Source organism: Arachis hypogaea, chromosome 5, assembly GCF_003086295.3.
Source record: "Arachis hypogaea cultivar Tifrunner chromosome 5, arahy.Tifrunner.gnm2.J5K5, whole genome shotgun sequence".
Lineage (NCBI taxonomy): Eukaryota > Viridiplantae > Streptophyta > Magnoliopsida > Fabales > Fabaceae > Arachis > Arachis hypogaea.
In genome coordinates this window covers 14,667,753-14,686,763 of record NC_092040.1, presented here as the reverse complement: position 1 = coordinate 14,686,763, position 19,011 = coordinate 14,667,753, and the positions used below count along the sequence as shown (strand labels likewise).

Below are 19,011 nucleotides of genomic sequence, written 5' to 3'. Positions count from 1 at the left end.
GTTGTGATAATTAGATTATCCTTAAAAACTCATTAGTGTTTAGATATGGCATTTGACTGAGCATCTAAGGATATCCATTGTCCTGTGTGAAGGTGTTCAGAAGGGCCTCCAATCCTCGGATTATTGTATTTTTGCCGAAAAGCAAACCAGTGTAAGCGACATATACACTCTAAGTGTATTTTTTTTTTGCTGATAATTAAACTGTTTGATCATCTTGTATATTTGATTAAATAGTTTAGTATAATATTTATCTAAATCTTAGTTATTTTCATTTTCATGTGAATAAATTCTTTCAAATATTGTCTAAAAAATGTGATGGATATACTATTGTCCTATCTCTTGGTTTTTAACTTTTGCATACATATTCCATTTGTCAAATCTAACTTATTGTTTTGAATTACAGTGATCAAGTACTCATTGGGATAAACCAATCACTAAGGATTGTTTCAAATCTTGTTGTGGCTGGTGTGCTAAGTCTTAGTGGGAAAATGGATGAACATATAACTGAAATTCTTCTATTCATTGGGTCTGTTCTAAGCGTGAAATCCTCTGAACTCTGACTTGATAGCAAAGGTATGCATTGAAACACTTTATCTATCCATTTAAGAAATCTATGCTATAATATAATCTCTTTGCCTTGAGAATTAAGCTATATTTTTCTATAGGCAAACAAAATTTATCTATTTTTAATTTGTTATTTATATGATTGATTATTGTTTTTATTTTTATGTTGGTTATAGTGTACAAATATAAAATCAGGACATGGATTTGTTGTTAGAGATGAAGGGTACAGGCAGGACAGTGACATTCAGAAAGCTGAGCTTTCAAGGGAGGCATTGACACGACTCTCCAAGTTGGTTGAGTTCAGAGTTAGTACAGGGTGAGTATCTTTTTTTTTTAACTTTGTGTGCAGCTTATGAGAATCGCTTTCATGTTAATTGATGTTGGAACCTGGAAGTGCACATTCAGTTGTGTAGGTGATGATGATATTTGGATTGCCTTCTCAAAATATATAGTTTAAACGATGGTCATAATGTCATTTATTTAATTGAGTTCACTATTACTCTACATAATTTCAGGTTGCATAATGGAAAGTGAGGTATCACACTATCATGGGACAACTTGATTTAGTTTAGTTCCTTTTGTTCCTATAATAATTCATAGGTAATTGAGGATTTCATTTATTCTAATAGGAAACTTACCATCTGTTGTTTCGTTCACCATTATAATATGTTATAAATGTAGTTAGCATATAATAGTATTAGTGATTAATGAATGAAGTTGTAAATAACAATGTTCATTAATTACTCTTTCCCTTTTTGTCTTTTTAAATATTACTCTAAGAAAAAGTAGTATTTAATAGATTGAAATAGATAAGAATTTAGTAAAGTCAAAGTCGGTATGCTTTTTGAATCTCCAACTTGTTTAGTTTTGAAAGCTCATTTGACCATTAAGTGTAATAAGATCTATCTAAGAGAGATAGTTTCCACAACTTTATTGTGATGCTGATAATTTAACCCAAATTGTGGTCCCAAATTTTCCATTTGATTCTATTTCATTATTCTTATCTCATTAATTGTTAATCATAGCAGTATAGTTCAAGTTTGAAATTAGCTTATAGTTTGCTGCAAAAAGCAAGCCAGAAAAATACTCAAGATCTTCATTTTTAACTAAAAAGATTAAATTTTTTGGAATCTATCTCACACACATTAATTAAGTTGGGACCCATCCCTTACCATTTTAGTGTATATCACTTTAATATACATGTTCAATGCACTATTAATTGATTCAAAATTGCTTTTATTTGATTAGTTAATAAATAGTAAAAATTATAATGAATTCAATCATAAGCAATATAGCTGTAACATATTCTAATTCAATAGTCTTCTTGCTTTGCAGCTACTTGATGGAAGTACCAACAATGGAAAAGAAACTAGACTTTGTCTATCCCCGGATCCTTGTTTTCCTCCTTATCAAATCTCTGTTACTGTTAGATTCAGTAGTAGCAGAACCAAGGGCCAAAGCAGTTACAGGGACAAGACCAGACATAAACTATGGCCTGGCACAGTTCAAGCTGCACCAAATAGCATAGGATACTATGCAAGAGGGAAGGTTGATGTTTCTAGAAGGGTAAATGAATCTGCTTATGTTTTGAAATGCTTGCCTTCTTCAGAAGGTAGAGTTTGAATAATGGAAGATCATGAGGTATTCTGACACGGATTTTCTTAACAAGGAACAGAATAATGGAAGATCAAGAGGTAATGAATTCTTTTTTCTGCTATGAAACAACATAATTGATACATTTATTTCGAGCAAATTACACAGAAAAAACCCCACTTTCTCAAGGAATTTGTAATAAGACTATTCTTTTACAATTTATTAGAATGACTAGAATTGATTTCGATCGAGGTTTAGCCGTTGTCTATATTCCTTAGTAATAAACAATCATTAACTAATTCTATCTAATCTTATCTAATCCTATTGTGCTACCTAATTTCAATTGTCCCTAATGGACCAACATGCTAAAGGCTAAAATTATCTTGTCTCAATTTTTGCATATCATGATGAATTGGTTTTACTCTTCTAATGTTGTGAGAAACTTATTTTGTACCTGATAAAGATAAATATTTATATTCCTGATTAGTTCATTTTACTGGTTTGTGCAAGTACTCTTATAGTGATAATGGTTGCAGTAGTTAGTTCAGTGATTGTTTTGGTAGTTGGAATAGCTATTGGGGTCTATATAAGGAAAGATAGATACATTAAAAAAAGAGGTAACTGACTTAATTTTTCTTTAAAGAATGTTCAAAAAATAGAAAACAACAACGTTCCAAATCCTTTAAGGGATACAAAGCTGAATTTGCTGTTACTATGTATTCATAAGATGAATTTGCTCTTACCATGCCTGATGGAAGAGAAATTGCCATTAAAAGGTTGTACTTCAACAACAGGCATAGATTAGCAGATTTCTACAATGAAGTCAACATAATTAGTAGCGTGGAGCACAAGAATCTTGTGAGGTTGTTAGGATGCAACTGTTCTGGACCCAAAAGCTTGCTCGTATATGAATTTCTACCAAACAAAAGTCTTAATCAATTTATTTTTGGTAACTACTAACTATGGTTTTAAAAATGCCTCCATTTTATAACAAGTGTCATAAAATATTATCCTAATCTCTTGTTTTAGATAGAGTCAAGGGAAGATATTAAGTTGGGAGAAGAGATATGACATTATCATTGGGACAGTTGAAGGATTGGTTTACCTGCATGAGAAATCAAAAGCTAGTATAATTCACAGAGATATAAAAAGCCAGCAACATCTTATCGAATGCTAAACTTTGTGCCAAAATTGCTGATTTCGGACTGGCTAGGTCCTATCAAGAAGATAAGATTCACATTAGCACAGCTATAGCTGGAACACTGTAAGCATTTCTTACCAATCAATGCATCTATTCATAACCCTAAACAATATATATAGCATTGAAAGTTTGAACAAAATCCAAGACCTATTAATATATGTGGATCATATTGATGCACGAAATTTTAATCTCAATATCAAAATCAAGATTTCTTATGATCTCGTACCACTAACCAGCAAGTGCACTGGGTCGTCCAAGTAATACCTTACGTGAGTAAGGGTCGATCCCACGGAGATTATTGGTTTGAAGCAAGCTATGTGTATTTTATTATTCTTAGTCAGGATATCAATTAAAATTATCAGTTTGAATTATTAGAAAAATAAAAGAGCGTGAAAAAAAAATTACTTGTTGTGCAGTAATGGAGAATATGTTGGGGTTTTGGAGATGCTTTGTCCTCTGAATTCCTGTAATGTAATATTCAACTCAATAGCATAATGCAAGGTTCCTTCCATGGCAAGCTCTATGTAGGGAGTCGCCGTTGTCAATGGCTACTTCCCATTCTCTCAGTGAAAATGGTCCAAATACTCTGTCACAGTACGGCTAATCAGCTGTTGGTTCTCGATCATGTCGGAATAGAATCCATTGATTCTTTTGCGTTTGTCATCACGACCAACAGTCACAAGTTTGAAGCTCGTCACAGTCATCCAATCCCAGAATCCTACTCGGAATACCACAGACAAGGTTTAGACTTTTCGGATTCTCATGAATGCCGCCATCGATCTGGCTTATACCACAAAGATTCTGGTTAAGGAATCTAAGAGATACTCTTTCAATCTGATGTAGAACGGAGGTGGTTGTCAGACACACGTTCATGGATTGAGGAAGGTGATGAGTGTCACGGATCACCACCTTCTCCACAGTTAAGCACGAATGAACATCTTAGATAGGAACACGCATATTTGAATGGAAAAATATAAACAATTGCATTAATTCATTGAGACGCTGCAGAACTCCTCACCCCCAACAATGGAGTTTAGAGACTCATGCCGTCAAAGAGTATATAATTCAGATCTAAAAATGTCATGAGGTACAAAATAAATCTCTAAAAGTTGTTTAAATACTAAACTAGTAACCTAGGTTTACAGAGAATGAGTAAACTAAGATAATTGGTGCAGAAAACCACTTCTAGGGCCCACTTGGTGTGTGCTGGGACTGAGACTAAAGCTTCTCACGTGCCTGGCCTATTTCTGGAGTTGAACGCCAGGTTGTAACGTGTTTTTGGCGTTGAACTCCAACTTATAACCTGTTTCTGGAGCTGGACGCCGGACTGCAACATGGAACTGGCGTTGAACACCAGTTTACGTCATCTATCTTCACGCAGAGTATGAACTATTATATATTGCTGGAAAGCCCTGGATGTCTAGTTTCCACCCCAATTGAGAGCTCGCCAATTGGACTTCTGTAGCGCCAAAAAATCCATTCCGAGTGCAGGGAGGTCAGAATCCAACAGCATCAGTAGTCCTTTTTTCAGCCTAAATCAGATTTTTGCTCAGCTCCCTCAATTTCAGCCAGAAAATACCTGAAATCACAGAAAAATACACAAACTCATAGTAAAGTCCAGAAATGTGATTTTTGCTTAAAAACTAATAAAATTCTATTAAAAACTAATTAAAACATACTAAAATCTACATGAAATTACCCCCAAAAAGCGTATAAAATATCCGCTCATCACAACACCAAACTTAAACTGTTGCTTGTCCCCAAGCAACTAGATAAATAAAAGAGGATAAAAAGAAATCAAGAAGCAATAATATATCAGAGTTTTAAGTGAAGCTCAGATTCTAATTAGATGAGTGGGGCTAGTAGCTTTTTACTTCCAAACAGTTTTGGCATCTCACTTTATCCTTTGAAATTCAGAATGATTGGAATCCATAGGAACTCAGAATTCAGATAGTATTATTGATTCTCTTAGTTTAGTATGTTGATTCTTGAACACAGCTACTTTATGAGTCTTCGCCGTGACCCTAAGCACTTTGTTTTCCAGTATTACCACCGGATACATAAATGTCACAGACATATAACTGGGTGAACCTTTTCAGATTGTGACTCAGCTTTGCTAAAGTCCCCAGTTAGAGGTGTCCATAGCTCTTAAGCACACTCTTTTTGCTTTGGATCATGACTTTAACCACTCAGTCTCAAGCTTTTCACTTGGACCTGCATGCCACAAGCACATGGTTAGGGACAGCTTGATTTAGCCGCTTAGGCCTGGATTTTATTTCCTTGGGCCCTCCTATCCATTGATGCTCAAAGCCTTGGATCCTTTTTACCCTTTCCTTTTGGTTTTAAGGGCTATTGGCTTTTTCTACTTGCTTTTTTTTTCGCCAAATTTTTTTTTCACTGCTTTTTCTTGCTTCAAGAATCAATTTCATGATTTTTCAGATCAGCAATAATATTTCTCTTGTTCATCATTCTTTCAGGAGCCAACAATTTTAACATTCCTGAAATTCAATATCAAAAATATGCTCTGTTCAAGCATTCATTCAGAAGTCAAAAAGTATTGCCACCACATATAATTAATTAGAATTTTCCTTATTAAGAACTCAAAATTAAATTGCCTCTTTATTCTAAATATTTGCTATTTTATTCATGTTTGATGATGATGAGAAAAATAATTTATAGCTTAAATGGAAATAAAATCAAAATAGAGATACTAATTACTACTACTAATATATAACTTCTAAGGTAAATTCCTAATAAGAATAGTTATCACAGAGTTAAGGCAAAGATTAGGACTCAACAACCTTTATTTTGGGAAGTGGATGTTCCTCTAGTCTGTGGGGTGCTTGGTCCTTCAAGAGATAATTTCTGACGCTTCAGTTCCTTCAAGTCACATCCTTGCTTTTCTTGTTTCCTTAGGTGCCATGATCTTGATGAATTTTAGCTCAGTGATCATGGCAAATCACACCAAACTTAGAGGTTTGCTTGTCCTCAAGCAAAAGAAAGGAAATGAGAGGAATATAAGGAGAGGCAATTTTGAAATTCAAAGGATATGATGCGTTGAAAAATATATGAGAAGAAATTAAAAAGATTTGAAAAGAATTCAAAAAGATAGATGAGTTTTGAAAAAGATTTGAAAAGAAATTAAAGAAAAATCAAGAAATATGTTCAGGATTAAAGAAATTTTTTTTTGAAATTGAAGTTGAAAGATGAGAGTTTGTAACATGTTTATGCAAGAAATCATGAATTGAAACATGAAAAATTGGAAAAAAATTTGAATTGAAAACGAAATTACCTCCTCCCCACAATCTTGGCGTTAAACGCCCAAACGCTGCATGTTTTGGGCGTTTAACGCCCATCTGTAGCTTCTCCTGGGCGTTCAACGCCCAGCTGTTGCTTCTTTCTGGCGTTGAACGCCAGGAACTCCTTTGTCACTGGGCATTTTTCTGAAAGCCCAGAGACACTTTAAATCTGGCGTTAAACGCCCAGAAGGTGCTTCTTTCTGGCGTTCAACACCCAGAAGATGCTCCTTTCTGGCGTTTAACGCCCAGATGTCTATCCTTACTGGCGTTGAACGCCCAGTGGATGCTTCTTTTGGGCGTTCAACGCCCAAAACAGCTCTTACTGGCTTTTTCGCACCAGTGAGCTTCTTTTTGCTGTTTTATCCTCTGAATCCTTCTGTAACTCTGTGAACTCATGCAATTGCCATTTTACCTTGAAGAAAATTGACATAAACCTATTAAAATCAATTAATTAAACTTTGTAAATGGCTGGGTTGCCTCCCAGCAAGCGCTTCTTTATTGTTTTTAACTGGACTATTACTGAGCTTTAATCAAGACTCAGTTTTGAGCATTCTTGCTCAAAATTGCCTTCAAGATAATGTTTGACTCTCTGTCCATTAACAATGAACTTTTTATTAGAATCATTATCCATAAGCTCTACGTATCCATATGGTGACACACTTGTAATCACATATGGACCTCTCCACCAGGACTTCAATTTCCCGGGGAATAATCTGAGCGTAGAAGTAAATAGCAGAACTTTCTACCCTGACTCAAAGACTCTGGATGACAATTTCTTATCATGCCATCTTTTTGCTTTCTCTTTGTAAATTTTTGCATTCTCGAAAGCATTGAGTCTAAATTCCTCTAGCTCATTTAACTGGAGCAATCATTTTTCTCTAGCTAACTTGGCATCAAGGTTTAGGAATCTGGTTGCCCAGTAGGCCTTATGTTCCAGTTCCACTGGTAAGTGACATGCCTTTCCATACACAAGCTAGTATGGAGAGGTCCCTATAGGGGTCTTAAATGCTGTTCTGTATGCCCATAGAGCATCATCCAAGCTTCTTGCCCAATCCTTTCTACGGTTAATTACAGTCCGTTCCAGGATTCTTTTAAGTTCTCTATTAGAGACTTCAACTTGTCCATTTGTCTGTGGATGATATGGAGTGGCTACCCTGTGGCTGACTCCATATCGAACCAAAGCAGAGTAAAGCTGTTTATTGTAAAAATGAGTGCCCCCATCATTGATTAATACTCTAAGGGTACCAAATCTGCTGAAGATGTGCTTCTGGAGGAATTTTAGCACTGTTTTAGTGTCATTAGTGGGTGTTGCAATAGCTTCTACCCATTTGGATACATAATCCACTGCCACCAGAATATAAGTTTTTGAGTATGATGGTGGGAAAGGCCCCATGAAGTCAATACCCCATACATCAAACAACTCAATCTCCAAGATCCCTTGTTGAGGCATGGCATAACTGTGAGGCAAATTGCCAGATCTTTGGCAACTGTCACAATTAAGTACAAACACTCGGGGATCCTTATAGAGAGTAGGCCAGTAGAAGCCACATTGGAGAACTCTTGTGGCTGATCGCTCACTTCCAAAATGTCCTCCATACTGTGATCCATGGCAGTGCCAGAGGATCTTCTGTGCTTCTTCTTTAGGCACACATCTACGAATTACTCCGTCTGCACATCTCTTGAAGAGATATGGTTCATCCCAAAGATAGTACTTTGCATCCGTGATCAACTTCTTTGATTGCTGCCTACTGTACTCTTTGGGTATGAATCTCACTGCCTTGTAGTTTGTAATGTCTGCAAACCATGGCACTTCCTGGATGGTAAAGAGTTGCTCGTCCGAAAAGGTTTCAGCGATCTCAGTAAGAGGGAGGGACGCCCCTTCTACTGGTTCTATTCGGGACAGGCGATCTGCTACTTGGTTCTCTGTCCTTTTTCTGTCTCGTATTTCTATATCAAACTCTTGCAGAAGCAACACCCATCTGATGAGTCTGGGTTTTGAATCCTGCTTTGTGAGTAGATATTTAAGAGCAGCATGATCAGTGTACACAATCACTTTTGATCCTACTAAATAAGATCTAAACTTGTTAATGGCGTAGACCACTGCAAGCATCTCTTTTTCTGTGGTTGTGTAGTTCTTCTGTGCGTTATTTAAAACACGGCTGGCATAGTAAATGATGTGCAGAAGCTTGTCATGCTTTTGTCCCAACACTGCACCAACGGCATGGTCACTGGCATCACACATCAGTTCAAAAGGTAATGTCCAGGCTGGTGCAGAGATGACTGGTGTTGTGACCAGTTTAGCTTTCAGGGTCTCAAATGCCTGCAGACACTCTTTATCAAAGATAAATGGCGTGTCAGCAGCTAGCAAATTACTTAGAGGTTTGGCGATTTTTGAAAAATCCTTTATAAACCTCCTATAAAATCCTGCATGCCCTAGAAAGCTTCTGATTGCCTTAACATTGGCAGGTGGTGGTAATTTTTCAATTGCCCCTACCTTAGCTTGATCCACTTCTATTCCCTTGTTCGAAATTTTGTGTCCAAGGACAATTCCTTCAGTCACCATAAAGTGACATTTCTCCCAGTTTAAAACCAGGTTAGTCTCTTGGCACCTCTTTAGAACAAGTGCTAGATGGTCAAGACAGGAGCTGAATGAGTCTCCAAATATTGAAAAGTCATCTATGAAGACTTCCAGAAATTTTTCCACCATATCAGAGAAAACTGAGAGCATGCACCTTTGAAAGGTTGCAGGTGCATTGCACAGACCAAATGGCATCCTTCTGTATGCAAATACTCCAGATGAACATGTGAATTCTGTTTTCTCTTGATTTTGGGGATCTACTGCAATTTGATTATAACTTGAATATCCATCCAGGAAGTAGTAGTATTCATGACCTGCTAATCTTTCTAGCATCTGGTCTATGAATGGTAAAGGAAAATGATCCTTTCTGGTAGCTGTATTGAGTCTTCTGTAATCAATGCACATACGCCACCCTGTAACTGTTCTTGTAGGAACCAGTTCATTTTTTTCATTATGAACCACTGTCATGCCACCCTTCTTAGGGACGACTTGGACAGGGCTTACCCAGGGGCTATCAGAAATAGGATAAATAATCCTAGCCTCTAGTAATTTAGTGACCTCTTTCTGCACCACCTCCTTCATGGCTGGATTCAGCCGCCTTTGTGGTTGAACCACTGGCTTAGTGTCACCCTCCAATAAAATCTTGTGCATGCATCTGGCTGGGCTAATACCCTTAAGATCACTGATGGACCACCCAAGAGCTGTCTTGTGTGTCCTTAGCACTTGAATTAGTGCTTCCTCTTCCTGTGGCTCTAAGGTAGAGCTTATGATTACAGGAAAGGTATCACCTTCTCCCAGAAATGCATATTTCAGGGATGGTGGTAATGGTTTGAGCTCGGGTTTAGGAGGTTTCTCCTCTTCCTGAGGGATTTTCAGAGGTTCTATCATTCTCTTTGATTCCTCCAGATCAGGCTGAACATCTTTAAAGATATCCTCTAGCTCTGATTCGAGGCTCTCAGTCATATTGACCTCTTTTACCAGAGAGTCAATAATATCAACACTCATGTAGTCATTTGGGGTGTCTGGATGCTGCATAGCTTTGACAACATTCAACTTAAACTCCTCCTCATTGACTCTCAGGGTTACTTCCCCTTTTTGGACATCAATAAGGGTTCGGCCAGTTGCTAGGAAAGGTCTTCCTAGAATGAGAGTTGCACTCTTGTGCTCCTCCATTTCCAGCACCACAAATTTAGTAGGAAAGGCAAATGGCCCAACTTTGACAATCATGTCTTCAATCACGCCTAATGGGTATTTAATGGAGCCATCAGTAAGTTGGAGACATATCCGGGTTGGTTTGACTTCTTCAGTCAAACCAAGCTTTGTGATAATAGATGAAGGTATTAGGTTGATACTTGCCCCAAGATCACATAGAGCTTGCTTGGTACAAGTACCCTCTAATGTGCATGGTATCATTAAGCTTCCGGGATCTTTAAGCTTCTCAGGTAAGATTTTTAGAATGACTGCACTGCATTCTTCAGTGAGGTAAACCTTTTCAGTTTCCCTCCAATCCTTCTTATGACTTAAGATCTCTTTCATGAACTTAGCATAAGAGGGTATTTGCTCAAGTGCCTCTGCAAACGGATTCTTTATTTCAAGAGTCCTGAGATAGTCTACAAAGAGGAAAAATTGCTTATCCTGTTCCGCTTGGCGGAGTTTCTAAGGATAAGGCATTTTGGCTTTGTATTCCTCAACCTTAGTTGCTGCAGGTTTATTGCCTACAGATGTAGGTTGAGAAGCCTTTTTAGAAAGGTTATTATCAGCACTTGTATGTGTCTGATCCCCCACTGGCATTTGAATGCCAGGGGTGGAAGCTGGAGTGGCATTAGACGCCAACTCCTCACCTGTTTCTGGCATCTGAACGCCAGAACTATGCTTCCTTTGGGCGTTCAACACCAATTCCTTGCTTGTTTCTGGTGTTGAACGCCAGGACTGGACATGGTTTGGGCGTTCAGCGCCAGCTTCCCACCCATTTTTTGGCGTTTGAACGCCAGAATTATTCCTCTCTGGGCTCTTAATGTCCTCAGAAGGATTTTGGGTAGTTTGCTCATTTCTTGGCTTCCTACTATCTTGAAGTGATGTTTTTAATGTTTTCCCACTTCTTAATTGAACTGCTTGGCACTATTCTGTTATTTGTTTTGATAGTTGATGTTCTGTTTACTTCAACTGCACTTCCATATTCATATTAGCCATTCTTGTTTCTTGTAATATCTCCTTGAATTCGGCTAACTGTTTTGTTAGAAAGTCTAATTGCTGATTGAATTCCATAGCTTATTCTGCAGGACTGAGTTTGGCAGTCACTGTTTTAGTTTCTTCTTTCATGGAAGATTCATTGCTTAGGTACAGATGCTAATTTCTGGCAACTGTATCAATAAGCTCTTGAGCTTCTTCAATTGTTTTTCTCATATGTATAGATCCACCAGCTGAGTGGTCTAGAGAAATCTGAGCTCTCTCTGTAAGCCCAAAATAGAAGATGTCTAACTGCACCCACTCTGAAAACATTTCAGAGGGACATTTTCTTAGCATCTCTCTGTATCTCTCCCAAGCATCATAAAGAGATTTATTATCTCCTTGTTTGAAGCCTTGGATACTCAGCCTTAGCTGTGTCATCTGTTTTGGAGGAAAATAGTGATTCAGGAATTTTTCTGACAGCTATTTCCATGTCTTTATGCTGTCCTTAGGTTGGTTATTTAACCACCTCTTAGCTTGACCTTTTACAGCGAATGGAAACAGTAATAATTTGTAGACATCCTGATCTACTTCCTTATCATGTACTATGTCAACAATTTGTAAAAATTGTGCCATAAACTCTGTAGGTTCTTCCTGTGGAAGACCGGAATACTGGCAACTTTGCTGCACCATGATAATGAGCTAAGGATTCAACTCAACGTTACTGACTCCGATGGAGGGTATACAGATACTACTCCCATACAAATCAGTAGTGGGGTTAGCATATGACCTCAGAGTCCTTCTGGACTGTTCATTTCCACCTAGGTCCATGTTGGATTAAGGAGGTAATGTGGATTTATTTTTTTTTTAAAGGTAATTTTAGAAATAAAATAAAATAAAAGAAAAACTAAAATAAGAAATAAAAATAAAAATTTTTTTTAAAGAATTATTTTAAAAATTTAAAAAAAATGAGGAGAGAAAAAGTGGTTAGGATATCTTGAAAAAGATATGATTTTAAAAGATAAATATGATAGGAAAAAGATTTAATTGAAAATTGAAAAGATATAAAAGATATTTGAAAAAGATATTGTGAAGATTTGAAAAAGATATTTATGAGTTGAAAAGATTTTAAGAAGGAAAAGATATAGATTTGTTTTGAAAAAGATATAAATTTTTTTTAAATCTTAAAAGGATAAGATTTGAAAAATTTTAAAATTGAAATCTGAATTTTTATAAAAAAAATTCGAAAATATGGCTTAAAAATAGTTAGAAAAGATATTTTTTGAATTTTGAATTTTATGATGAAAGATAAAAACACACAAAAGACACAAGACTTAAAATTTTTAGATCTAATGCTCCTTGTTTTCGAAAATTTTGGAGAGAAAACACCAAGGAACACCAAACTTAAAAATTTTAAGATCAAAACACAAAGAAGACTCAAGAACACCTTGAAGATTCACAAGAACACCAAGAACAAAAGAAAGAACACCAAACTTAAAATTTTTGTAAAAACTAAAATAAATTTTCGAAAATTAAAGAAAAATTAACAAGAAAACACCAAACTTAAAGTTTGGCACAAGATTTAATCAAAGAAAAATTTATTTTTGAAAAAGTTTTAAAAAGATAATACCCAATTGCCAAGAACATAAGCCAACGCTCTAGCCAACTGATTTATAAATGTAACGTGTTTTAAAGAGGTATAAAAATATGTTAATAAATTTTTTGAAAATTAAAATTTTGAAAAATGCACAAGGAAAACATGAAAACACACAGAACAAGACACTAAACTTACGAAAAAAAATTAAAATTTGATAAAGAAAAATAATTCTTTTTGAAAAATTTTTGAAACGGGAATAAAGGACTCAGAATTTAATGACTCTATAGCAACAAAAATAAATTATTCCTAATCTAAGCAACAAAATAAACCTTTAGTTGTTCAAACTCAAACAATCCCCGGCAACGGCACCAAAAACTTGATGCACGAAATTTTAATCCCAATATCAAAATCAAGATTTCTTATGATCTCGTACCACTAACCAGCAAGTGCATTGGGTCGTCCAAGTAATACATTATGTGAGTAAGGGTCGATCCCACAGAGATTATTGGTTTGAAGCAAGCTATGTTTATTTTATTATTCTTAGTCAGGATATCAATTAAAATTATCAGTTTGAATTAGTAGAAAAATAAAAGAGCGTGAAAAAAAAATTACTTGTTGTGCAGTAATGGAGAATATGCTGGGGTTTTGGAGATGCTTTGTCCTCTGAATTCCTACAATGTAATATTCAACTCAATAGCATAATGCAAGGTTCCTTCCATGGCAAGCTCTATGTAGGAAGTCGCCGTTGTCAATGGCTACTTCCTATCCTCTTAGTGAAAATGGTCCAAATGCTCTGTCACAGCACGGCTAATCAGCTGTTAGTTCTTGATCATGTCGGAATAGAATCCATTGATTTTTTTGCGTTTGTCATCACGCCCAACACTTGCGAGTTTGAAGTTCGTCACAGTCATCCAATCCCAGAATCCTACTCGAAATACCACAGACAAGGTTTAGACTTTCCGGATTCTCATGAATGCCGCCATCGATCTGGCTTATACCATGAAGATTCTGGTTAAGGAATCTAAGAGATACTCTTTCAATCTTATGTAGAACGGAGGTGGTTGTCAGACACACATTCATGGATTGAGGAAGGTGATAAGTGTCATGGATCACCACCTTCTCCACAGTTAAGCGCGAATGAACATCTTAGATAGGAACACGCATGTTTGAATGAAAAAATATAAACAATTGCATTAATTCATCGAGACGCTGCAGAGCTCCTCACCCCCAACAATGGAGTTTAGAGACTCATGCCGTCAAAGAGTATATAATTCAGATCTAAAAATGTCATGAGGTACAAAATAAATCTCTAAAAGTTGTTTAAATACTAAACTAGTAACCTAGGTTTACAGAGAATGAGTAAACTAAGATAATTGGTGCAGAAATCCACTTATGGGGCCCACTTGGTGTGTGCTGGGGCTGAGACTAAAGCTTCTCACGTGCCTGGGCTATTTTTGGAGTTGAACGCTAGGTTGTAATGTGTTTTTGGCGTTGAACTCCAACTTGTAACCTGTTTCTTGCGCTGGACGCCAGACTGCAACATGGAACTGGCGTTGAACGCCAGTTTACGTCATCTATCTTCGCGCAAAGTATGGACTATTATATTTTGCTGGAAAGCCCTGGATATCTACTTTCCAACCCAATTGAGAGTGCGCAAATTGGACACTTGTAGCTCCAAAAAATCCATTCCGAGTGCAAGGAGGTCAGAATCCAACAGCATCAGCAGTCCTTTTTTCAGCCTAAATCAGATTTTTGCCCATCTCCCTCAATTTCAGACAGAAAAATACACAAACTCATAGTAAAGTCCAGAAATGTGATTTTTGCTTAAAAACTAATAAAATTCTATTAAAAACTAATTAAAACATACTAAAATCTACATGAAATTATCCCAAAAAGCGTATAAAATATCGGCTCATCACATATTTGAAAGGGTAAACTACAGTAAATGCTATAGTTTAGTTTCAGTGAATGTTAAGTGTAATTTAACCTATTGAGAACATTGTGAAATACTCGTTTTCTTAAGTGGTGCTGCAGGGGTTACATGGCTCTAGAGTACCTAACTCATGGTCAGTTAACAGAAAAGGTAGATGTATATAGTTTTGGAGTGTTAGTCTTAGAAATTGTTTCTGCGAGACAGAATAACAGAAGCAAATCAACAGAATACTCAGACAGTATAGTTATACTGGTAACTATTTTCTAGAATGTCTAATGAGCCAAGACTACATGTGCATAATGAACTAACTTTTATTCCAATTTAATATCTTGTAATAAAATCAAACATGGAGGCGTTTCCAATCAGGGATAGCAGAAGAGCTATTTGATCCAAATCTAGTTTCAGATAACAACAATGTTAATAAGAAAGATGATATTTTAAGAGTGGTGCACATAGGACTCCTATGCACACAAGAGAACCCTTCCTTGAGGCCAACCATGTCAAGGGCACTACAAATGCTAACAAAGAAGGAAGAGAATCTTGCACATCCCTCTAATCAACCCTTCAAAGATGAGAACACAATGGATCTTAGAAGAATTGAACAACTAACATCCAGTTTGTGCTCATGTATTTCCTTGTAAACCAATGTTTCTTGGGGATTATACTCTCTATATTTAGTTTAATTCTAGACTAGGTTTATGTTTATATTTAGGCTGATTCTGACAGTGGTTAGCAATAAGAGTGATGCACGAAATTGTGATCACACTTTTCACAACTCCGCACAACTAACCAGCAAGTGCACTGGGTCGTCCAAGTAATACCTTACGTAAGTAAGGGTCGATCCCACGGAGATTGATGGCTAGAAGCAAGCTATGGTCATCCTGTAAATCTCAGTCAGGCGGATTCAAATGGTTATGAGATTTTGATAATTAAAAGATAAATAAAACATAAAATAAAATAAAGATACTTATGTAATTCATTGGTGGGAATTTCAGATAAGCGTTTGGAGATGCTTTGTTGCTCTTGAACCTCTGCTTTCATATTGCTTCCATCCAATCATGCGCACCCCCTTCCATGGCAAGCTGTAAGTTGGTGGATCACCGTTGTCAATGGCAACCATCCATCCTCTCAGTGAAAATGGTCCGGCTACGGTTCTCACCGCATGGCTAATCATCTGTCGGTTCTCACTTGTGTCGGAAAAAGATCCACTGATCCTTTTGCACACTGTCACTGCGGCCAACAGTCGCGAATTTGAAGCTCGTCACAGTCATCCCCTCCCAGATCCTACTCGAAATACCACAAACAAGGTTTAGACTTTTCGGATCTCAGGAATACTACCAATTGTTTCTAGCCTATACCACGAAGGTTCTAATCTCACTGATTTGAATGCTCTGTTGTTAGGAGATGCTAGTCAAACGCATGGATCAGAGACCTAAGAGAATATACTCCAGCTAGTGTCCAAGGACTACGTTGAACATCATGTAGACTATTTGTGGTTGTCAGGCACGCGGATCTTGTCTAAGCGAGTACTGAAGATAGTGGGTGATTGTCACGGATCACCCCTTCAGTCTGACTAAACTGATTAAGTACAAAAGTATATCTTGGAGAAGAAGTAGGCTTGAATTGAAAGAAAAATAATAGTACTTGCATTAATTCATGAGGAACAGCAGAGCTCCTCACCTTAATCTATGAGGTGTAGAAACTCCACCGTTGAAAATACATAAGAACAAAAGGTCTAGGTATGGTCAAATGGCCAGCCTCCCAAATGGCATAAGAATTCGAAAACAGGGGAAGAAGACTCCATTACAATAGTAAAAAGTGCAATTTATCCTAATCTAGTTACTAGGGTTTACAAAAAATAGGTAGATAATGCAGAAATCTACTTCCGAGGACCACTTGGTGTGTGTTTGGGCTGAGTTTTGAAGCTTTCACGTGCATAGGCCATCCTTGGAGTTAAACGCCAGCTTGGGTGCCAGTTTGGGCGTTTAACTCCAGCTTTAGTGCCAGTTCTGGCGTTTTACACCAGAAAAGGGTCTCTGGTGGTCGTTTGGACGCCAGTTTGTGCCATTAAGTCTCAGAAAAAGTATGGACTATTATACGTTGCTGGAAAGTCCAAGATGTCTACTTTCCAACACAATTGAGAGCGTGCCAGTTGGGCTTCTGTAGCTCCAGAAAATCCACTCCGAGTATAGGGAGGTCAGAATCCAACAGCATATGCAGTTCTTTCTCAGCCTCTGAATCAGATTTTTGCTCAGGTCCCTCAATTTCAGCCAAAAAATACCTGAAATCACAGAAAAACACACAAAATCAAAGTAAAGTCCATAAATGTGAATTTTGCATAGAAACTAACAAAAATATACTAAAAAGTAACTAAAACATACTAGAAAATACCTAAAAATAATGCCAAAAAGCGTATAAATTATCCGCTCATCACAACACCAAACTTAAATTGTTGCTTGTCCCCAAGCAACTGAAAACAAAATAGGATAAAAAGAAGATAATATGAAATACATCCCAAAATATCAATGAAGCTTAGTTCTAATTAGATGAGCGGGACTTGTAACTTTTTGCTTCTAAACAGTTTTGGCATCTCACTTTATCCTTTGAAATTCAAAATGATTGGCATCTATAGGAACTCAGAATTAAGATAGTGTTATTGATTCTCCTAGTCCAGTATGTTGATTTTTGAACAGAGATACTTATGAGTCTTGGCCGTAACCCTAAGCATCTTGTTTTCTAGTATTACCACCAGATACATAAATGCCACAGACACATAACTGGGTGAACCTTTTCAGATTGTGACTCAGCTTTGCTAGAGTCCCCAGTTAGAGGTGTCCAGAGTTCTTAAGCACACTCTTTTGCTTTGGATCACGACTTTAACCACTCAATCCGAAGCTTTTCACTTGGACCTTCATGACACAAGCACATGGTCAGGGACAGCTTAATTTAGCTGCTTAGGCCAGGATTTTATTCCTTTAGGCCCTCCTATCCACTGATGCTCAAAGCCTTGGATCCTCTTTACCCTTGCCTTTTGGTTTATAGGGCTATTGGCTTTTTCTGCTTGCTTTTTCTTTTTCTTTCTTTTTTTCTTTATTTTTCGCTTTTTTTCGTAAGCTTTGTGTTTTTCACTACTTTTTCTTGCTTCAAGAATCAATTTTATGATTTTTTAGATCATCAATAACATTTTTCCTTTTTCATTATTCTTTCAAGAGCCAACAATTTTAACATTCATAAACTTCACTATAAAAAATATGCACTGTTGAAGCATTCATTCAGAAAACAAAAAGTATTGCCACCACATCAAAATAATTAAACTAATTTCAAGATAGAATTCGAAATTCATGTACTTCTTGTTCTTTTGCAATTATAAACATTTTTCATTTAAGAAAGGTGAAGAATTCATGGGACATTCATAAATTCAAAGCATAGACACTAGACACTAATGATCATGTAATAAAGACACAAACATAGACAAAACATAAAGCATAAAAAACCAAAAAACAGAAAAATAAGAACAAGGAAATTAAAGAACAGGTCCACCTTAGTGACGGCGGCTTATTCTTCCTCAATGTCTCTTCCTTGCCTTTGTTGCTCTTCCCTCATGGCTCTTTGGTCCTCTCTAATTTCATGGAGGATAATGGAGTGCTCATGGTGCTCCATCCTTAGTTGCTCCATGTTGGAAATCAAATCCCATAAGGAGGTGTTGAGTTGTTCCCAATAGTTGTGTGGAGGAAAATGCATCCCTTGAGGCATCTCAGGGATTTCTTGATGAGGGACTTCCTCATGCTCTTGTTGAGGTCCATGAGTGGGCTCTCTTGTTTGCTCCATCCTCTTTCTAGTGATGGGCTTTTGAGATGAATCTCTCCATCTCCCATGACTCAGAGTTGGAAGCAACTGCCTTCCCTTTCCTCTTCCTAGAGGTTTCTCCGGCCTTAGGTGCCATTAATGGTTATGGAAAAATAAAAAGCAGAGCTTTTTCCACACCAAACTTAAAAGGTTTGCTCGTCCTCGAGCAAAAGAAGAAAGAAAGGATTATAGGAAGAAGAGATGGAGGAGATGGAGGTGTGTGAATGGTTCGGC

General features: G+C 36.9%; 1 pseudogene; it reads left to right on the top strand.

Annotated features, from left to right (window-relative positions):
* The first annotated feature begins 488 nt into the window (after window positions 1-488).
* On the top strand, window positions 489-15,572 carry LOC112803292 (cysteine-rich receptor-like protein kinase 2; annotated as a pseudogene).
* The last annotated feature ends 3,439 nt before the right edge of the window (window positions 15,573-19,011 follow it).